The sequence below is a fragment of the Mustela putorius genome, unplaced genomic scaffold, assembly GCF_011764305.1.
Source record: "Mustela putorius furo isolate JIRA1106 unplaced genomic scaffold, ASM1176430v1.1 tig00004039_pilon_pilon_pilon, whole genome shotgun sequence".
NCBI classification, from domain to species: domain Eukaryota; kingdom Metazoa; phylum Chordata; class Mammalia; order Carnivora; family Mustelidae; genus Mustela; species Mustela putorius.
In genome coordinates, this window is record NW_025422174.1 from 4,205,364 (window position 1) to 4,227,125 (window position 21,762).

General features: G+C 48.2%; 2 long non-coding RNA genes across 3 annotated transcripts; both read right to left on the reverse strand.

Annotated features, from left to right (window-relative positions):
* Positions 1–12,940: 12,940 nt before the first annotated feature.
* On the reverse strand, positions 12,941–15,937 carry LOC123389846. Of its 2 annotated transcripts, XR_006604493.1 has the most exons (5): positions 15,910–15,937; positions 15,228–15,346; positions 14,808–15,005; positions 14,519–14,672; positions 12,941–13,269 (listed from the first exon to the last, which is right to left on the reverse strand). It is a non-coding gene; the product is annotated as an uncharacterized LOC123389846 (long non-coding RNA). The 2 variants fall into 2 exon arrangements; XR_006604492.1 differs by lacking the exon at positions 15,910–15,937 and having other exon boundaries at positions 15,228–15,526.
* A 345-nt stretch (positions 15,938–16,282) lies between these two features.
* On the reverse strand, positions 16,283–21,408 carry LOC123389848. Its single transcript, XR_006604496.1, has 3 exons — positions 20,576–21,408; positions 19,720–19,833; positions 16,283–17,371 (listed from the first exon to the last, which is right to left on the reverse strand). It is a non-coding gene; the product is annotated as an uncharacterized LOC123389848 (long non-coding RNA).
* Positions 21,409–21,762: the final 354 nt, after the last annotated feature.

Sequence of the window (21,762 nt, forward strand, 5' to 3'; positions counted from 1 at the left end):
TATGATATTGAGGTACATTCCCATATGGGAATGTACCTCTCCCTACACTGTGAAATTTTGATCAAGAAAGGATGCCGTAGTTTGTCCTATGCTTTTTTCTGCCTCTGTTGAGAGGATCATATGGTTCTTGTCCTTTCCTTCATCTATGTAGTCTATCCCTATTGATTGATTTGCAGACATCGAACCCACCCTTGCATCCCAGGAATTAAATTCCACTGGTCGTGGTGAAGAATCGTCTTCATGTACTGTTGGATCCCATTAGCTAGTATTTTCGGGAGAATTATTGCATCCGTGTTCATCAGGGACATTGCTCTGTAATTCTCCTTTTTGGTGAGGTCTCTGTCTGGTTTGGGGATCAAGGTAATGCTGGCCTCATAGAAAGAGTTTGGAAGGTTTCCTTCCATTTCTGGTGTTTGAAACAGCTTCGGAAGGTTGGGTATTAATTCTCGTGTAGCTCGTTGGTAGAATTTCCCCCTGGGAAGACTTCTGGCCCTGGACTTTGGTTTGTTGGGAGATTTTTGATTACTGCTTCAGTTTCTTTGCTGGTTATGGGTCTGTTTAGGTTTTCTATTTCTTCCTGGTTCAGTTTTGGTCGTGTATCTATCTATCTCAGGGATGCATCTGTTTCTTCCGGATCGCCTAATTTGTTGGCATATAGATGCTCGTAATACGTCCTTACGGGTGTTTGTATTTCTTTGGTGCGGTTGTGACGTCTCCTCTTTCATTCATGATTTTGTTTATTTGGGTCCTTGCTCTTTTTGTTTTGATCAGTCTGTCCAGGGGATTATCGATCTTCCTAATTCTTTCAAGGAGCGAGCTCCTAGTCATTGATCTGTTCTACTGTCCTTTTGGTTTTATTATATTGATTTCTGCTCTACTCTTGAGTGTAGGCTTTATTGGCTGTTCTTTCTCCAGTTTCTTTAGGTGTCAGGTTTGGTTGTGTATCTGAGATCTATCTTGTTTCTTGAGAAAGGCTTGTATTACTGGATACTTCCCTCTCTTTGTTGCATCCCCAGAATTTTGCACAGTTATGCTTTCATTTCCATTGGTTTCCCTGAAGTTGAAGATTCTGCTTTAGCCTCCATGTATTTGAGTTCTTTCCAACTTTCCTCTTGTGATTGAGTTCCAGTTTCCAACCATGGTGGTCTGAAAATAGGCAGGGAATGATCCCAGTCTTTTGGTACCAGTTGGGACCTGATCTGTGTCCCAGTAGGTGTTCTGTTCTGGAGAATGTTCCACGTGCACTCGAGAAGACTGTGTATTCTGTTGCCTTAGGGTGGAATGCTCTGACTGTATCTGTGAAGTCCATCCGGTGCAGTGTGTCGTCCAGAGCCCTTGTTTCCTTGTTGATCTTCTGCTTAGACAGTCAGTCCTTGGCAGTGAGGGCGTGTTAAGGTCCCTGACGATGATTGTATTATCACCAGTGTTTTTCTTTAATTTTGTTATTAACTGGCTTATATAATTGGCTGATCCCATGTGAGGGGCATGAATATTTACGATGGTTAGATCTTCTTGTTGGATAGACCCTTTATGATATAGTGTCCTTCATCATCCATTATTGGTCTTTGGTTTTCATCTCTATAGGTCTGATACAGGGATTGCTATCCTAGCTTTCTTTGGAGGTCCGTGAGCATGGTAAATGGTTTTTCCACCCCCTCACTTTGAATCTGGAGGTGTCTTTGAGTCTAAGATGAGTCTCTTGCAGACAGAGATTATATCGATGGTCTTGCTTTTTTTTTTAAGATTTTATTTATTTATTTGACAGAGATCACAAGTAGGCAGAGAGGCAGGCAGCAGAGAGAGAGAGGAGGAGGAGGCAGGCTCCCTGCTGAGCAGAGAGCCGGATGCGGATGCAGGGCTCAGTCCCAGGACCCTGGGATCGTGACCTGAGCCGAAGGCAGAGGCTTTAACCCACTGAGCCACCCGGGTGGCCCTCAATGGTCTCTTTTTTTATCCAGTCTGGTATCGGTGAGCCCTCAGAGGAAAGCAGTCAATCACTCCTATCTCCCTGGTCTCCAACCACACTCCATCCTCATCCAGCCTGTGACCGAGCATTTCTATCTCAGGCACATGATCCCTTTCAAGTCTGCAAACTGTGCCGACTCCTGCAGTGTGCACCTGTGCCACGCCTCCCAGGGGAGGAAGGGGGTTCTTGTGGTGGTTCTGCTGCTTCCTGGGCCCCTAGTCCGGGAGCAGTCACCTGACCATGCCTTGGTTCCCAGTTTTTCTAGCAACCCCAAGCTGAGAACCCCCTCCTGGGCTCTCTGATTGCAGCCGTCTTCCCTGCTCCGATGCCCAGGAGCTCTGCCACACTCAGGCACCCCCAGTCTTTCTGGGACGCTGGGATCCTGAGACTACACTCTCCTACCCAGGATTCTGCCCTGCTTCACCACCGGAGCTCCTTTCAGGCAGGGACATCCTAGTGAGCCAGGACAGACGTCTGAAAGTTCCGATTTTTTGTGCTCTGCTGCTCTGTCACTTTGTGGTGCCGGTTTATGGAGGCTCCCCCAACCCCCACGGTTTATCTTCCGGTATGTTGCCTCGGATTCACTTCTCGGCACCTCCTACCTTGCAGAAAGGGGTCCCTTTCCTATTTGTAGAGTTGCAGCTATGCTTCGATCTCCGCTTGAGTTTGTGGGTGTTCAGAATGATGTGATAGCTCTCTAACTGAGCTCCTGGGACCAGCCAAAACCAAGGTCTCCTACTCCTCCACCATTTTGGACTATCGGGGGTAGGGTAAGGGGAGAATTTGTAGCTATGTCTACACAACACCACGTGCCTTTAACACTGTTTCAGAAGCGAGACAAATCCTTGCTCATTGCTCACCTTTTTACAGTCTGAAACTTTGGGTCACGATGGTGTTCTACATCTATTAGTACATTGACTGTTGATGTGCTTGTTCAGTGTGTCTTGTTTTCCTGGGGTGTGAAAAACAGAGTTTTACTGCCCCACCAGTACTGCCCCATGGGTGCCATTAGAGAGTCCCATTTTTTTTAGTGTGTACGTGACATCTATCTTTCTTTCTTTCTTTCTTTGCGGGGAGAGCATGTGTGCAGGGGGAGGGGAGAATTTCCAGCAGACTCCCCACTGAATGGGGAGCCCAATGTGGGCTTGATCTCACTACCCCGAGATCAGGACCCGAGCCAGGTGCTTACCCAACAGAGCCACCCCAGTCATCCCTAGAGAGTCGGTTTGATGAATACATGTGGATGTGCCTTTTTTTTCTTCTCGTAAGATTGCCAACACTCCTGATCACCCAATGTGTGCTGGTTTATATGACTCCGGAGCAGCCGGCCAGCCTTCTCAAGTGGACAGCCAGCAGTTTTGACACCGCCACGTTCATAAACTATGAACAGGTAAGTGGGAGCGTGAGACATTTGCTTTCTGCCTCTATTTCCGTGGTGGCTCGACACACTCTCTGAGCAACCTCAGTATGTTTTCCCGCTTCCTCTTTTCCTTCTGCCTCTGCCCACTCACATACCTCCTTTTTCATTGATTCTGGCAGTGCCCAGCATCCCTGATTTCTTGATTTCCAGCGAACTTACGGCCAGAGTCTTTGAAACTTCTGTCTTGGCCTTAATAGAAGTTTTTTGAGTTCTCCTTTTATCATTGTATTTACTGTAGAGTCAGACCTTGGTGAAGGGAATTTGGGCTGTCCTATGGGTGGAGGGGTAGCCGACTCGGATTCCTTCAGAGGCAGGAGTGATGCACATGGATCAAGTCGGCCAGTGTAAGGCAGGCAGGAGTGGTGAGGACTACGGTGAACCCGAGTGTCCATGTCCCATCTGATGGGACGGTCCCCCGCTCGGTGCCAGTTGCTTGTTACTGTGTGGGTGTGTGAGAGAGTTGAGAACTCTTTTTCAGGACTTTGGTCCGAGACCAGTCTTGGTTTTATTTGAGAATAAAATTTCCTGATTTCTGAGATCACTGAGTTTGCACCACTGGCTGCCTGTTTTTCTCTTCTGCCCTAGTGGAAAGGGGTATGCTTTCGAGGTTTAAAATTACTCAGCTTGGGTCTGAATCCCGGCTCTCGCTCTTATGCCTGGCTCAGTGACCTTCAGCAGAATTGCATGGTGGTTGGGAGTCCATGCTCTGGAGGTAGACTGCTTAGCTGTGTGACCTGGACAAGTTGAATAATCTCTCTGTGCCTGTCTCCTTATCCGAAAAATGGGAATAATAACAGTCCTGACTTCATAGGATTGTAGTGAGGAGTGAGTGAGTTAATTTGTACAGGAGCGTTTATGGCACTGTCGGGCTGTCAGGCAGGCCTGAGCTGTTCTGGATCTCTTGGAGCCTCAGGTGTTTGTTGTTGTTGTCGTTGTTTTAAAGATTTTATTTATTTATTTACTTATTTGTCAGAGAGAGAGAGAGAGAGAGATTGAGAGCCCAAGCAGGCATTGTGGCAGGCAGAGGCAGAGAGAGAAACAGGCTCCCTGCTGAGCAAGGAGCCCGATATGGGACTCGATCCCAGGACCCTGGGATCATGACCTGAGCTGAAGGCAGCAGCTTAACGGACTTGGTCACCCAGGCATCCCCCAGGTCCGTGTTTTTAAAGGGATAACTTCTCTGGATTATTAAGAGAACTCATGAGAATGATGTGTAGCAGTGGGCATATGAGAAGCGCTGAATACACGGTAGCTTTTTTTTTTTTTTAAAGATTTTCTTTATTTATTTGACAGATCACAAGTAGGCACAGAGGCAGGCAGAGAGAGAGAAGAGGAAGCATGCTCCCTGCTCAGCAGAGAGCCCGATGCGGGGCTCGATTCCAGGACCCTGAGATCCTGACCTGAGGCGAAGGCAGTGGCTTTACTCCACTGAACCACCCAGGCGCCCCCCCCCCCACGCATGGTAGCTACTTGTATTGCTTTTATTTTGCTTTTACTGATTTTACTTTTTTTTTTTTTTTAAGTCTCATTTTATTTTTAAATTTTATTACAGACAAGAGCAGTCAAGGCCTTGCCCACTACAACATACCTAGGGACAGGTCTAAGGCTAGACCTGGTTGCCTTTTTTGCCACCCTGTGCCATGTTCTTATATAGGCTGGGTTCTTACAGAGGTGTTTCTTGGTTGAGTTTTCTTCCTTCCCGGGGCTCATGACCTGAGCCAAAGGCAGAGGCTTTAATCCTCTGAGCCACCCAGGCGCTCCTGGGAACATGCTCTTCACAGGGAAGAAAGTGCTCTGGAGGATGAACAGTTTTTATAGGATCATTTACTTTTTACATTTTGTAAAAGCTCAAAAGATTTATAAATTAGCATACAGGCAGGAATCACAAGTTTTATTATAAAGGAACGCAGGGAGTAGGGGCACCGGTCATTATTTTAAGGACAACGTGATTTTCCTGGAGGCATCTCATTCACAAAACAGATGTGTATGGTGTATGTGTGGGTGTCAGGCCAGAAATCAGGCTTTTGGTTTGAGCAGAGTTCATTATATATGGTCATGTTGATTTAGAAATCTAAAATGGTTCTCCTGTATCTCAGGCTTTTAGAGGGTTTTTCTCTCTTAAATGATGGTTTTCTTTTTCTTTTTCTTTAAGATTTATTTGTTTGTTTGTTTGTTTGTTTGATAAGTAGAGATAACAAGTAGGCAGAGAGAGAGAGAGAGGAGGAAGCAGGCTCCCTAGCAAGCAGAGAGCCCTGATACGGGGCTTGAGCCCAGGACCCTGGGATCATGACCTGAGCCGAAGGCAGAGGCTTAACCCGCTGAGCCACCCAGGTACCGCATAAATGATGGTTCTCAAAAAAAACAATTTTTTTTTTTGTTTTTTAAAGCAGAGGAACCTTTTTCATCCCCTACAGTTTCCCAGCTGCAATGCTAAACCAAAAATGTTCCCTTTTAAGGAAATTTTTTAATGTTTACTTGTCACCGAATGCCTTGGAATTGCCTCCGTAGAACCTTGGCGTTCCCTGGAGCATTGTTTGAAAACCCGTTATCTTAAATTAGTCCTTTATCACATTTAGCTGCTGCTCTTTGAATTCCCTCTATGTTTCCTCTTTCCTCGCTCATGCTGCTGTTTTCTTCATACTACTCTTTACCTCTGAATGTTAAGGATGCTTTTGGGTGGCTGCAGTTCAGTTCTGATCAGTGATGTCATTTAATGGAAATTCCTACTTGAGCATTTGGCCGGAAATTTGAGATATGAATAGGATAGTCTCAAAATGGTCATTAAACTTCAAATCATTAAAGAACATTTCTTCTTACGCCTTCTATGGGCTAAGCCCGTGGTTCTCCAACTTTAACATGCCTACGAATCACCTGGAATTATTTTTGAAATGCGGCTTTCCAGATTGCATCTGTGGGGATCTGTTAGAGGAACTGGAAAGTCTGTACTTTTAAAAACAGCCTAGGTGATCTTTGTGTAAAGCGTCCACATCACACACTGGGAAACACGACACTGAGCATTCTTGTTGTCCTCAGGGAGCATAACACTCTGCTCAGACTGCAGACAGCAATACCCAGTCCTGAGGCTGAACTTGCGGCTACCTTGGATATCTGGTCACGTCTGCTGAGCATTTTCCCCCAGCCCTTTGACTTTCGTCTGTAGGAGAAGTGTAAGTGAATTGGCAAAAAAAGGGGCCCTCAGCACTAGCAGAGGGAACAGAGCGGGCTTGTCTGATACTGAAGCCCACAGTGTGTGTACCCTTCAGCCATCCTGCCGCTGTGATAATACTGTTATCACAATAACAGTAGGGTGACGTAGGGTGTCATGATTTGATATTTCTCAATATTGTGAAATGATCACCCTAGTTAACGTTAACCTTTAATCATCAAAGAACGTTAGAAAATACCAGCAAAAAAGTAAAGCGAGCAGTCTGGTTTAGAAAGATTTAAGTGAAAAATGTTAAAACCATTATGGTTTTGAAAGAAGTAACCCACATCCAAAACACTGCGGCCCTTGCCAGAACTGGTTACGTGAAATCGTAATTCATCTCTTTCGCTTGTACCGGGAAGGTCCCAGGCTTTGGTCTATTTGGGAAATTGGGCCCTGTTTTCCCTGGTAAAATGACATCCAGTAAAATTTCGTTCTATTTCAGGTTTCCGCTTTTAACGCCAGTTACTCGGATTCTGCACCCTTTGGGATTTACACCAACTCGCAGGCTGCCGCAGCTGGAGACGTAAGTTGCAAACTCACCAATTCTCCCAAGAGTTTTTCCTCCATTAACATGTTCTTAGTAAAAAAAAGAGAGAGTGTTTGAAAGCCATGACTGATCAGAGCTCTGTATAGTGTAATATCATTACCATGTGTCTGCCTAGAACCAACTTAAAAATGTTTATTTTAAACATTGTGGGTTGAAGCCTCTGCCTTCAGCTCGGGTCATGGTCCTTTGATCCAGCCCCGCCTCAGGCTCCCCACTCAGCACAGAGTCTGCTGGAGATTCTCTCTTCCTCTCCTGTTAACGCACACGTGCGTTCTCTCTCTCAGATCCTTGGGAAAAAAAAAAGTATAGTTTATGTATATGAGTGCCAAATTCTTTAATCCTTCAAAAGTATTATATAGGTCTAGACTTTTTAAATGATCACTGGTGGCTGGAAGTTGGTTGGGGAAGAGATGATGGAGAATGAGATTTAGGTCAGAAACTTCCTGGTACCGTGGGCTTTCCCATCTAGATCCTTATTTTGACTAATAGTTATTGTTTCACACGTGAAAAGGACATTTGTTGTTGGTTTCATAGGCTCAGTTTAAGTGGTTTTCCCAGCTCACTCAAGTTTCTTCTTTTTCTAAAGTTATCTACATTTTTAGTGTTTGTCTGTAGCAATTTATTTATGGAAAAGGGAAGAGGGAACGAATTATTCAAGACACCATTTAGGTTTTTTTTTTTTTTTCTTTCTTCGAGTTTTTTTACTGAATTAGAATGGACATCCCATAAAGTGTACATATTTACAGTGTATAATGTATTAAGTTCTGACATAAGTGTAGACCTATAAAACATAAGTCACCCCAATCAAGGTACTTTTTAAAAAATGAGTGTCCTCTTTGAAATTGAAGTATAATTAACATATAATATTAGTTTCAGATATGTATGTCATGATTTGATATTTCTCAATATTGTGAAATGATCACCCTAGTAAGTCTAGTTAACATCATCCTTTTTTTTTTTTTTTTTTAAATAAGAACCTTTAAAAATGACTCTCAGCTTTCAGGTATGCAATATAGTCGTATTAACTAGAGTCATATGTGGAGCTGTATATTACATCCCCAGACCTTAATTATTTGATAACGGGAAGTTTGTTCCTTTTGATTGCCTTACCTGTTTTACCCACCCCTACACCCTGCCTCTGGCAACCACCAATCCACTCTCTGTATTTGTGAGTTCATAGTATTTTTCATGGTGGTTTGTTTTTGTTTCTGCTTTTGTTTTTGTTTTGAAGATTCCATGTTTAAGTGAGATCATACAGTATGTATCTTTTTCTGTCTCACTTCCCTTAGTGTAATGCCCTCAGGGTCCATCTGTGTTGTTACAGATGGCAAAATTTCGTTCTTTTCTATGCCTGAACAATTGTGTGTGAGTGCATGTGCATGCACACATATGTGCACGTGTCTCTGATTTTTGTAAAAATCCCTGCACCTGTCGATGGAGATATCTTAGTTATCGTAAACAGTGGTGCAGTGAACATGGAAAGGCCGCTGTCTCTTGGAGATAGTGTTTGTTCCCTTTAGATAAAGAACCAGAAGTTGAATTGCTTGATCCTGTGGTAGTTCTACTTTGAGCTTTGTGAGGATACTGTTTTCCGTGGTGGTTACATCATATCCATTCTACCAGCAGTGCACAAGGGTTCCCTTTTCTTCCCCTCCTTGCCAGCAGTTGTCACGTCTCGTCTTCTAGTCTAGTCTTCTAGTCTTTTTGATAGTAGCCATTCTAACGGGTGTGAGGTGATAGAACTCACGATGGTTTTGATTGGCATTTCCCTGATGACTTGTGATGTTGAGCATTTTTTTTTTTAATGTGTCTGTTGGCCATCTGTAGGTCTCCTTTGGAAAAATGTCTCCTCAGATCCTCTGGGCATTTTTAAATCAAACTAGATTTTGCTGTCGAGTTGTATAAGATATAGATGTATGTCTTACATCTATACAATATCTGTTGTATAGATACTGGATGTTAATCTCTCATCAGATATACGATATATAAATACTCTCCCCTATTCACCAGGCTGCCTTTTCGTTTTGTTTTTTTCTTTGCTGTGCAGAAGTTGTTTAATTTGATTTAGTCTGAGTTGTTTGCTTTTGCTTTTGTTGCCAAATCAAAAAATTGTCAGCAAGACCTCAGTCAAGTAGCTTACTTGACAATGTTTTCTTCTAGGAGTTTTATGGTTTCTGGTCTTACATTCACGTCTTTAGTCCATTTTTATTTAATTTTTGTTTGTGGTGTAAGGTAGTGGTCCAGTTTCATTCTTTTGCATGTGGCTGTCCTGTTTTCCCAGCACTATTGATGGAGGTTACTCTTTTGTTTCCTTATTGCATATTCTTGGCTTTCTTATTATATGTGATTAAACCCATATATATCTATACATATATGTATGTTTATTTCTGAACTCTCCTCTGTCTCATTGATCTGTGTATTTGTTTTCATGCCGATGCCATTTCGTTTGATTTCTGTATCTTGTATCTTCGTGGTAACAGTTTAAAATTGGGAAAGGCGGTGCCTCCTGGTTTTTTTTTTTTTTTTTTTTTTTTTGTTTATTTGGGGTGTTTTGCGGTTTCATACAAATTTTAAGATTGTTTGTTCTTTTTCTGCGAAAAATGCTGGGATAGCGTTGAATCTGTAGGTTGATTTGGATAGTATGGACATTTTAATAATACTCATTCATACATGAACACGGGATATCCTTGCATTAATTGCATCTTTTCAGTTTCGTGCAGGTCTTTCACTTGCTTGGTTACATTTGTTCGTAGGTGTTTTACTCCTTCTAATGTAGTTATGAGTGGGATTCTTCTCTTGATACTTGTTACAGTCAGTGTGATTAGGGAAATCGTGTACAGTGTGTGTATTTTAAGTGTATGGGCTTTTTTTTGTTTTTATTTTTTAGTATATTTGATGTGCAGTGTTACATGAGTTTCAGGTGTACATGCATAATTTTCGTTTTGACAACTGTATGCATTTTTTAGAACCACGACCAGCATGGTCAGATGAAAACATTTCCAGGACTCCAGAAAGTTTCCTCATGCTCCTTCCCACTCCTTTACCCCACCATTACCCTTCTCTTTGCCAACCACAGGCTGCTTTCTCTCACTGTATAGGACAGAATTTCTCAATAGAATTTCATTTGCATAGAATCCTATTGTGCATACTGTTTTAGCTGCTTTTGGGGAGACAGTGTGTTTAAGTCGTGCATGTTTGTTGCATTGATCAGTAGTTGATTCTTTCTTTACCGGTGTGTAGCATTGCCTTGTATGGATAATACTCAGTCTGTTTTTTCTTCATTCACATGTTGTTGGACATTGACGTTGTTAATCAATTTAGGCCTATGTTGAATAAATCTCTTCTTTTTTTTATTTTTCTTAATTAAAGATTTTATTTATTTATTTGACAGATCACAGGTAGGCAGAGAGGCAGGCAGAGAGAGAAGAAGGGGGGGGGGGGAAGCAGGCTCCGTGCTGAGCAGAGAGCCCCTGCAGGGCTCAATCCCAGGACCCTGGAATCATGATCTGAGCCGAAGGCAGCGGCTCAACCCACTGAGCCACCCGGGTGCCCCTTGAAGCAAATATCTTCATCCTGTCATTTGACGCACAGCCACTTCAACATGTGTCTCCAGAACAGGGTTTCCCAATCTTGGCGTTCCCCACATCTTGGGCCCCATCGTTCTTGGCTGAGGGCCCTGTCCTGAGCTTACTAGGATGCTTAGCAGCACCCCTGGTCTCCACACACCAGAGGCAGAGAGTGTCTTCCTCACTCCTGCTTCTGACCACCGAATGTGTCCTAGACGTGGCCACACATCTCCCAGGGGAAAAAAACTGCCCTTGTGCGACACACACATAGATAGACCCACAAAAGTATCGTCACTCTTTAAACATTTCAAAATAATTTCTCAGTAGCGTGACATGTCAAGTCACAGTTCAGATTGATTGATCTGATTATCTCACAAATATGTTGACTCTCTGTATCTGTTCAGTCCTGAGTGAGAAGACGACGCGTACCTTGCCGTTGGTGAACAGGTCTCACCTGCCTCTTCTAATGACAGGCCTCACTTTGTCCCTGCTCTTTCGTTAGCCTGGCCATTTATTTTCCTGTAAGGGTGCCTGGGTGGCTCGGTTTGGCTCAGAGTCCGACTCTTGGGATCAGCTCAGGTCCTGGTCCTGGTCCTGATCTCAGGGTCCTGGGATCCAGCCTCTTGTTGGGCTCCCTGCTCAGTGGGGAGCCTGCTTCTCCCTCTCCCCCTGCTGTCCCCCCTGCTTATGCTGTCTGGCTCGTTCTCTGTTAAATACATAAAATTGATGTACACAAAACCAAGCAAAGAAAAAAACAGTCCGTAACGTTTTAAAATTTTTTTAATTTATTTTGTTTTTTAAAGGTTTATATATATATATTTTTTTTTTTCCCAGAGAGAGATCACAAGTAGGCAGAGAGACAGGCAGAGAGAGGAGGAAGCAGGCTCCCTGCTGAGCCGAGAGCCCGATGCGGGGCTCCATCCCAGGACCCTGGGATCATGACGTGCGCCGAAGGCAGAGGCTTTAACCTACGGAGCCACCCAGGCGCCCCAATCCATCCCTTTCTGACAAGACCTAAGGGTGTGTAACACGTTACACCAAACATGTAGCTCACGATATCCCAGACCCTGAAGGGCAGAGCCCTGCTAAATGTCATCAAACGTTAGTTTCTTGGGTTCTCCCAATCTCGCTGAATGTTTTTTCCAGATAATGGAAAGCCCAGTGCCAAAAAAGCTGCCGTGAAATGCATCTAGATGGTAAACATGCTTGGTCCTTATACCCTGGGGCCTATCCCAGAGGGCTCTGACTCCCTGAGTCGAGAGTCGGACATAAGCATCTGTCTTTTCTTTAAAAAAAAAATGGCCACAGGGGGCGCCTGGGTGGCTCAGTGGGTTAAGGCCTCTGCTTTCGGCTCAGGTCAATATCTCAGGGTCCTGGGATCCAGCTCTGCATCGGACTCTCTGCTCAGCAAGGAGCCTGCTTCCCCCTCTCTCTGCCTGCCTCTCTGCCTACTTGTGATCTCTCACTGTCCAATGAACAAAATATTTAAAAAAAAAAAAAAAAAAAAAAAAAAAAAAGGCAAAAAACGCCAAAGTCCTTCATGCTTTGCTGGTTAGCACTGGGTTGGGAACCACTATTTAGTCTGCCATTCCAAACCCAAACTTCCCCGACAATGTGTGGGCTGCAGACGCAGGAAGGCGTCGGAGACTGAGACAGAGGAGAGCAGAGAAATGATAAAAACTATCCCAGAGAAAAGCGGCTGCAGCACGAGGCCGGCTCCCAGGGTGGGTGGCGAGGTGGCAAAGGCCAGCGAGTCTGGGGCCCCCCGCCTGAGGCCCAGGCAGGGAAGGTGCGGCCACAGAGGGGGCGGCAGCTCGCGAAGTGCTGGCCACGGGGCCTTGCAGGCCTCCAGCAGCTTCCTGGGCCTCAGCCCCGGGCGCTGCCAGCGACTCCGAGCCTGGCGAAGCCGGAGCTGCAGGTGGACTGCATGGGGTGTGGGCACATGTCGAGCGGCAAGCGCTACAGCGTCTTCCCCTGCGAGGGCCACGAGAGCTGCTTCCAGCGGAGGCATCCACAGCAACCGCAGCTACCCCGGCTACACCCGCGGCTCCGACCGTCGCTGCCAGGTCGGCCAGCACCACCTGTGCCAATACCGCCGCCTGAAAATGGGCTTCCGCGTGGGCATAAGGAGGCGGCGCAGCGTGGGTCGGCGGCAAGGGACACGGATGCTTCGTCCTCCCACGGAGCTCCCAAGCGACGGACCTTGGCTTCTCTCCTCAGACTCCTGTGTTTTTTAAAGACGGTGAAACGTTTGTCTCCTCGGTTTTCTTAAACGATCCCGAAACCGAGGAGAGTGTCGGGCTCCAGCCTCGGCCTCCCCAGAACTGCTGGCCGGAGTAGAGGGCCAGGAACCAAGGGGCCCATTCCTGGGACAGGCTGGCGCTCAGCACCCCAAGCATGAACTTTTGAGGCCGGTGGGGTTGGCTTCCCTCGGGGGACGGCCTGACGTCTGGACCAGAGCGGCCAGCGGAGTAATGCGCCAGGCAGGTTGTCAGGATACGGAATCCACGTTGGACACTGTATGATGAATGAGTCAAGGCCAATAATAAAGATGTTTCCTACCTGAAAACAAAAAACGAAACAGAACAAAACACCTATCCCATAGAGAGTCCAAGCTCTAGCCAAGCTCTAGCCATACTACTTCTCTGTCCGTATTCTGTGTCTCAATGGCTCTAGAGTCCATTGACTTGAAGCAAGTTCGCACAAACGGTTACCCACAAATACGAACTAAATCAATTTATCAGGACATTTGAAGCACAGCTAATTGGGACACGGTACGGCAAAGCCTTTTATTTCCCTCTCGTCATTTCAGTGGCGCTGCAGACTCTCTGGACAAGTAACTGTCCATTTGAGAAAAATTCTTTCTCATTCAACAGTGTGACACATGTGGTCAAGAGCATCTGAAAGCTGGAGAAGAAATGAAGTTGCGTGGAGTCCACGTATGTTCACAAACGTCACCACAGACTGTCCCCACGTCTTCAAAACTTATCTGTGTATTTCTTGACGTCTTGAACTAGCCACCACTGACACCTCCTGCGTGTCAGACATGGCGCTAAGTGTTTTGTTAATGTTAAATTTCACTTCGTCTTTACAGTCCTCTGTGACGTGGGATTATCATCATCCCCATTCGTCCCATCAGGGAACGGAGACGCACAATGCTTTAGCTACACGGCTCATAAGAGGCAGAGGTAGGAACTGCTTGGGGTCTGGACCCCATGTTAAATCACTATGATTCGTTTCCAAGACCCTACAAAAACGACAAGTCGTCACCCCAAACGTTGGTTTTCCCCACCCCACGGTCCCCACGTGGCCCCAGCTTCAAGGACATTCTGTCAATTCCTTCAACACTACACATCCTTCCCGGCCCTAACGGAACACCTTCCCACATCCGCCTTGATTTCTTAGCCTCCTGGTCTCCGCTTAAACATTACTCAGCAAATTACAAACTCTAACGCACCCTGTACTTCCCAGCACTCAATGCAGAACAGTAATGACGAATTTCACGGGTCGTTATTTCCTTCCTGTCTTGGCCAGCCAGGGGGTGAGTCCCTCACGCATCCTGTCAGTCCTGTTCATCATGGGTTCCAATCACTGATACCCACAACGCGCCCAAAAGGAAGGCCATTCCCCCTGCACACACACACACACACGCACACAGACACACACACACAGACACACACACACACACACCCCCACGGACCCCTGACTGGCCTGATCTCAGGTGCACGGTGGGGATCCTGACAACCCCTCGTGGAACGTAACCTACTCGAGAAGGAGAACGGAACTCCTCCCCCATCAACACTCCACTTACGGGCTTCAAGTCGGTCTCTTCTAGCAGGACTTGAGCCCCAGCAAGGCTGAAACCTCATCTGCCCGGTTCGGCCGCATTTCCGCTCGCGCTGTCTCCAGGCCCCCCACATAGTTAGCAGCTCCATCAACGAGGCCCCGTTCTGGGCTCCTCTCAGCTGCGAAAGGAGGGGCACACAAGCTGACGGCTACCTTTTGGCAAACCGGTGTACTCCTGAGACACAGGCCCGCCTCCCAGCGAGGCCCCAGCCCCCCCGGAGACACGGGGCCCTGACATCATGCCCTACAGGTACCTCCGTGCAGAGGAGCATCTTCCCAAGGGCTGCTCACTTCTTGGTCCTCCGCGCCGACCTTGAGGACGAAGTACAGGAGCGGGAAAGGGGTGTCCCCAGACCGGTGGCCGTGGGTCTGGAGGTTGTGAGGTGCTACGCCCACCGGGACAAGGTTGTGGGGTCTTGAGACGCCAGACAAGCAGCAAGCCTCACAGAAGCCTGGAACACGGGAGGTGCTTTTGCTCAGACTCAGCTCAAGTGTCTCAGTGCCCCGCCCGTCAGCTATCCTAACCACCTGCCCGCTCCTGGGTGCCGGGCCCACACGCTGAATGGACAGTTTTTTCCCTGCTCCCCCGGCCTTCGGAAGGCATCGCCCGCCGGATAGGTCTTTGGCCCCCCGCCCACACAACCCTGGGCACACAGTCTCTCTCCCATTCCCACCTGGCAGGACCTCGGTCACACCACCGTCCTCCTCCTCTGCTGCTGCTGTGTTCTGAGGGTGGCCTCTCTGAGCTCCTCACAAGCTCTAGATGGCTGTGGTCGGCACCAAACCGAGCTGCCTGGAATGGAATTGCTTCAGCACCCTTTTCAAAACTCAGATGGGCATATTTGTGGGGACTGTTTCTGGAGTCTTTGTTCTGTGGGACTGTCCTCCTGCCAATACCAACACGGGCTTCCTTGTTACAACTACTACTAAGTTCTGAAACTCTAAAGACTGTGTTCCCAAATTACTCTTCTTTTCAAAAAACCGGTTTTGAAACTACTCTGATTCCTTTCTCCTTCCACATAGATTTTAGAATATTTTTGTCTATCTCTACGAAAACAAACGAAGCTGACAGGATTTTGATAGAAATGGCGTTAAGTCTCTCTCTATCAGTCTGGGGAGAATTGACATCGTGACGATGCCTAGTCTTCCAGATCACGACCGTGGTGTATCTCTTCCATTTATTTCTATCTTGGACTTCCTGTACCAGTGCTAAATAGCTTTCAGCATGGGATGCCTGGACAGGCACTGTTAGATTGATCCCGAAGTAGTTTCTTTGTACGAAGTAGTTTCTTTGCGAAGGTGTGTTGGATTGTGGAGCCTCCATATTCGTTGCCGGCACAGAGGAATACAGCTTACCTTTCTGTGTTTAGCCCGTATACTGTTTTTCTCTGTGAAGTTCCGTTGTTAGTTCTAGAAGCGTTTTGTCGTACCCTCTTGGGGCATAAGTCCTGCAATGAAGATTCCGTGTCAGGGGCTGTGTTGACACGCGGAAGACCAAGGAGGGACCCGAATGGCATCCTGCACGTTCTCCTCTCCCTCTTCCCTCACAGGGGAGGTCTCTTCCCCAAACACCCTTCTCATCCCAGGGACTAGCCATAGTGCCTGTTGTTTTGGGGGAGCAGCGTTCGGTTCCCTAGAAGCCCACTGAATTCTTCAGGCCAGCCACTCACCCCCTCCCATGGGAACCAGGACTTGCCCACACCCTCTTGTTTCGAGAAGCAAGTCTTGCCTTCGAAGGCCCTGCTGCTGGTTCTCTCTGTTCTCAAGCGCGACGTCTGTGTCGTCCTGCACGGTGTGTGGTATCCTCCTCCCCTGAAGCGTGAGGGTATGTGACGAGTAAACTGTTGGTCAGTCACCCGTGTCGGGTGTCAGGGCATCCCACAAGTCTGGAGCAGGAATCTCTCTCTCATCGGGGACCTGAGGAGATGGTGATTAAAACAAGCGGCAGCATCACAGGCACGGTGTCCGTATGTTAACTGAGGACGCGGGGGTCAGCTTGACCTGCTCCTTCGCTAACTAACTGGCTTCAGAGGTGACAGTCACGATCTGGGAGGGAACTGGCCATCGCCGGCCAGCTTGTGTGTTGGCCCGTGTTCTGTTATCTCACATGGAGGTCGCCATCCGTTTCCAAACTAAGGTCCCCTCCTTGCCAACAAGGTGAGAATGAAGGAGAATGGACTGGATCTTGGGGGGAGCTGTCACCCATGTGACCTGCATGTGGCCTGTATTGGTCTCCAGGGCTCCCCCCTGAGGTTGGCAACCGCAGGACATGCTGACTGGTGTGCTTCAGTTCCAGGGACTGGGTGTTGGGCCAGTGATGGATGCGGACGTCCGGATCCTATGGGGGAAAGCACACCCCAAGCACAGCCCTGGGGGTGACCCTCTGTGTTGTGGGTGCAACGGAGGAGGGAGGCCCCGACGCAGGGAAATGTAAGAATGGCACACTGAGGGGATGCGGTCCCACCTCGACTTCCGCCAGGAGGCGTGAGACCATACAACCCTCGCCGCGACAGAAGCCCCAAGGCTGATGATGCTGATTTGAGACTCTCTGGAAGAAAAAACCGAGAACGAGGAGCAGGGCAAAAGACACTCCCCCACCCCACCCCCAGTATATCCAGGAAGACACAAACCCGAGCAAAGGAGGAGTGGGAGAGAGAAAACTGCATACAGGAGGTAGGGGGACCCCCCGGGGCCCCCACGAACTAATTCATCGTAGGTTCAGAATTTGACCCGGTTGTAGATCCAACATTTACAAGGGCACCCGGGTGGCTCACATGGTTAATCACCTGACATCAGTTCAGGTCTTGATCCCGGGATCCTGGAATAGAGCCCCGTGTCAAGCTCCCTGCTGGGCAAGGAGTCAGTCTGCTTCTCCCTCTGCCTCTCCCTGCTGCTCCCCCTGGGTCCTGCTCTGTCCCACTTGCTTGCTCGCTCGCTCGCTCTCTCGCTCTCTCGCTCTCTTAAATGAATACATCAAATCTCTAACCAGTAAAAAGTAAAAAGGAAATCACAAGTTCACTAACATAATTTAATTGGCAAAATTCCAAGGAGGCCGATTGCCTTCTGTGCCTCTACAGCGTAGGTTCTGAATGAAGTGTAATGTTGCCAAGATGCACCGGTTGGCTAACCTTCACGGACTTAATGCACGTTCTGTTTATAGCGAGTATAATAACCGTAGATTCTGCCTTCTGTCTTTACTGCTTTGACATCTCGGGCCTTGCTGACTTTGGAGGGACTTTCCCTGGCAGGCTTACTTAATTCCTAGAGATGGTCAGCAGCTTGCCTACAGGCAGAGCTTTCACATGTAAAGCAACCAATTTGGAGCCTTTACCCCCCAACCACCTCTTGTAAGAAACTCTCACTCTGGGCCACTATCCCCTGCCCTGATCACCCCAGGGGCAGGGACAGACTACTCCAGACAGACACCACTGTGTCCCGGAACCCACTGACATGACACCGACTAGGCAGTCTTAAATGTGCTTAGCCGGATTCACCTGCCCCTTGCCATGGAAACCACAGTAAAGGGTCTTGCCCGTGTCGTCTGTCCCTTCACTCTCCCTCTTTCTCCTGACTGACCGCCCCTGGTGCTTCCCTGGGTGGCCCTCCATGGCTCTCAGGACCTCCTCTCTCGGGATCAGGGAGTCGATGAACGCTTCTTGCGTTGTGAGAGTTCCTTGTATATCTGCTTGTCTTACCATCCCTGATAAAACAAACCCCTGTACCCTGAAAACACCGGAGACAGCTGGGGGGCTCAGTGGGTTGAGCTTTTGGCTCAGGTCAGGATCTCAGGGTCATGGGCTAGGGTCCCATGTCGGGCTGCGTGCTCAGGGTGGAGTCCGCTTGGGATTTTTTCTCCGCCTCTGCCTTTCTGTCCCTGCCACCCACCCCGGGCCCCGGCTCCTTTGCTAGCTTTTTGCTCTTGCTTTCTCTTTGAGGTTAAGTCGTTGAAAAAGCCATGAGGGAGCCCCACAGATTTAACGATGGTGAATATTTTGCTCTAATACATTTGGCCAGTATGTTCTGTTCAGTGCCTCTCGGTCGCATGTGCCTTGACCTTGAAGGAGACAGGATTTACCTTGTTACGCGCGGGGCACCCAAACCGCTCTGCTCTAAAAAACAGGCAAACTTTGTGGGCAGGATCTTAGCGCATTCGTCTTTCTCCGGGAATACAGATGGGACATCCCATCCAGGAGATCCTACTGTGAGGCTATTTGTTGGACACACTTGTTGAGGACCTGCAGGGGTGGCTCTGTCTGTCAGTCAAGGGTCTGCCTTGGGCCCAGATCCCGATCTCAGGGTCCTGGCAACAAGCCTCGCATCAGGCTCCCTGGTCGGCAGGAAGCCTGCTTCTCCCTCTCCCTCTGCCCCTACCAGCCCTTTGTCCTCTCTCTCTCTGTGTCTTTTCTCTCTCTCGTGATCTGTCAAGTCCCTAAGTAAAATCCTTACAAAGAAAAAAGGGCATACAAGTCCAACATCTTTCCGTACTTTTTGGGTACCGGAGGCAACCTATTCCTTGTTTATCAGTTTTACAGAAACCCATTTCAGCTGTTCCTTGTTAACGAGCCCACGCTGAGGGGGGAGGGTCTCCCCTCAACAGAAGGCTCTCGGATCTGTGCAAGCAAAATTGACCTGTTGGGGGTGACTGGGTGGCTCAGTTGGTGAAGCGTCTGCCTTTGTCTCAGGTCCTGGTCTCGGGATCCTGAGATGGGGCCTGGCAGGGGGTTCCCTGCTCGGCGGGGAGCCCGCTTCTCCCTCTCCCTTTCACCCCCTTTTCCAGCCAGGGCGCTCTCTCAACTACAAAAACAAAAAGCTTGAGAAAAAAACCAGCTGTTCGTGCCCGGGTCAAAAGGCTGTAGCAGCCTCCTCTCCTGCTTCCTGGAGTCCCTGGACTCTCTGTCCATGCTGTCTGTCAATCGTCCATGGGCTCCCAAAGCAAGAAACGGCCCTCCTCGGCCCTGGTGAGAGACCATGAGAGCAGCAGTTGCTGGCCATGCACTGGGCTCTCCCGGAAACAGCATCTCTCACAGACTCTGAGCCTTCCCCTCCAGCTGTCCATTCTTCTCTGGGTCATGGGGACCCCCCCCCCACCACCACCACCACCACCAGCTGAATATAGTTCCCAAGGCCTTCCTGCTCCAGGCTGAAGCCCAAGTCTGCATATCCTACCTGCAGGTGGAGGTGGGGGCTTCTGTCCACAGTGCATTGCCAGATTCCATGGTGCCGGAGGACGTCCGCTCTTCCTTCTACCCCTTGGCCACCCAGCGATTCCCTTGGGATCAACTGCGTGAACACCAATGGAAGTTACTACATTTTGGATTTGATGACCACGTCTCCCTCCTGGTCACATGACAGCTTCACATCCTAGAGAAGCACCTGTCCTACGCCTTAAGAGTCTCAGCAGGAAATGGATGTCCATATATCAGAGTCCGTTCTGATGGAAAGCCTGAGATGAAGGTTCAATAGGAAGTGTTGTCTTGGCATCCGGTAACTTTGGAGGGCCTCGGATGGCCTCACCCCAAGTTCCCTTCCCACTCTGCTCCCCCAGATCGGATCCCCTGGCCAACAAGCCCTCCTTAGCACGGGGACCAGGCACAGTTTCTTCCCAAGTAAGCTCCAGTTCCCTGACAGCCTGCGCCATGATCCAGCCAATGAAGATTTGAAGGGGCTTCTGAAGAAATGAACAAGGGAGTCGACCATGGACCTTGCAGTTAAAAACCGCTTAAAGGATGATCAAGAGGAGCTACTTCTGGAACTTAGGGCAGAACCATAAGCCGCTGGGTTTTCCATTTAAGAATAAGATGGAATTCATTCCCATTTCAAAAATGGTCTCTAAGGCAGAGTGATTTGGGGGGGTTGGGGAGGGGGGGAGCAAGTCAGAGAATAAGTAGTATAGTCCCACGCAGGCCGACCTACATAAGGCCCGAGAGAATTCAGGTTAGCCATAGCGTGCTTTTGCAGACAACAGAAAAGGAAATGATTTTTAAAAATTAGAAAATAAAAAATTAAGAGAAATGAGACTTACCTGGGGAAAGCAAACTTTTTTTTTTTTTTTTTTTAAACCTCCTCTTCATCGTGTACTTTCGTGCTAGTCACCTCGTTTCCCATACAAGGATCGTGTGGTCGTGTATCTGATACCTTTGGAACACTGAAACAAGTTGATGTGTTCTCTGCATAAGGTATCCATAGACGCTTGGCCCTTGTGTAAGCCTTCCAGCATTACAGACCACAGCTTCCAAGGCCATCAGTGTCGACTGTCCTACGAACGTCACCACTGCTGTGGCACCTGGGTGGCTCAGTCTGTTAACTGTCTTTGGCTCATGTCATGATCCCGGGGTCCTAGGATCAGGTCACAGGTCAGGATCCCTGGTCCGTGGAGAGCCTGCTTCTCTCTCTCCCTCTGGTGCTCCCCCTGTACGTGTGCCCTCAATTTCTGTCGAAAAGATAAATAAGATCTTAAAACATACAAAAGAAGTCACCGGTGTTTTCACTTTGGCGAATACTTCTGCAGTCATTGAGAGACCCCTTTTTTGTTAAGTCATAAAAGAAAGATGTTTCTTCGGCTGAAAGCAAAACCGTGAAACAGTTGGCATTTTGAAAAAGAACATTAGGAGATAAGGTAGACACACAGAGTGACTTGGGATCTTCAAAGCGTGGTGTCACTCTGGCTCACAATCGTCTATTTCTTTGAGAGGTCTTTGGCCGCCTTTCCAACCTTCTGGGCAGGTGATAGTATATGCGGCGTGTACACGGGTAAAGCGTCAGTGACAGCATTTAGAAGAAGGTGCTCCGATCCATCCATTTGCGGTCCAGGTGGATTAATAAGAGACACAGCTGTGGTGCGGGGCTTGACCTCTTTTTTTTTTCCGGGTGTGGATGCCAGGGTAGCGTTCCGTCGTGATGGGCCTTGTTTCTTAGGCGGCTTTCCCCTGCCTCCTGAATCTGGGGGCTTCACGACACGAGCAGAGGGTTTTGGCGGTGGAAAAGCTGAATGAGATTCCGCTTCTAGAAACTGGACAAAAAGGTCTGAAAAGGAACGATTGGCCACGGCTTGGTGATTTGGTTTCGCAGGGGTGTTGGGGGCGCTTCTGGATCCAGGCCCCCCAGTCCCCCCGCTGGGCACACCCGCGGGCTCCCGGCTGCGCAGCTGCCGCAGCTGGTCTTCTCGGATCCCCAGCGTGCTTGCCATCAAGCTCAACGCTTCCTGCCGTT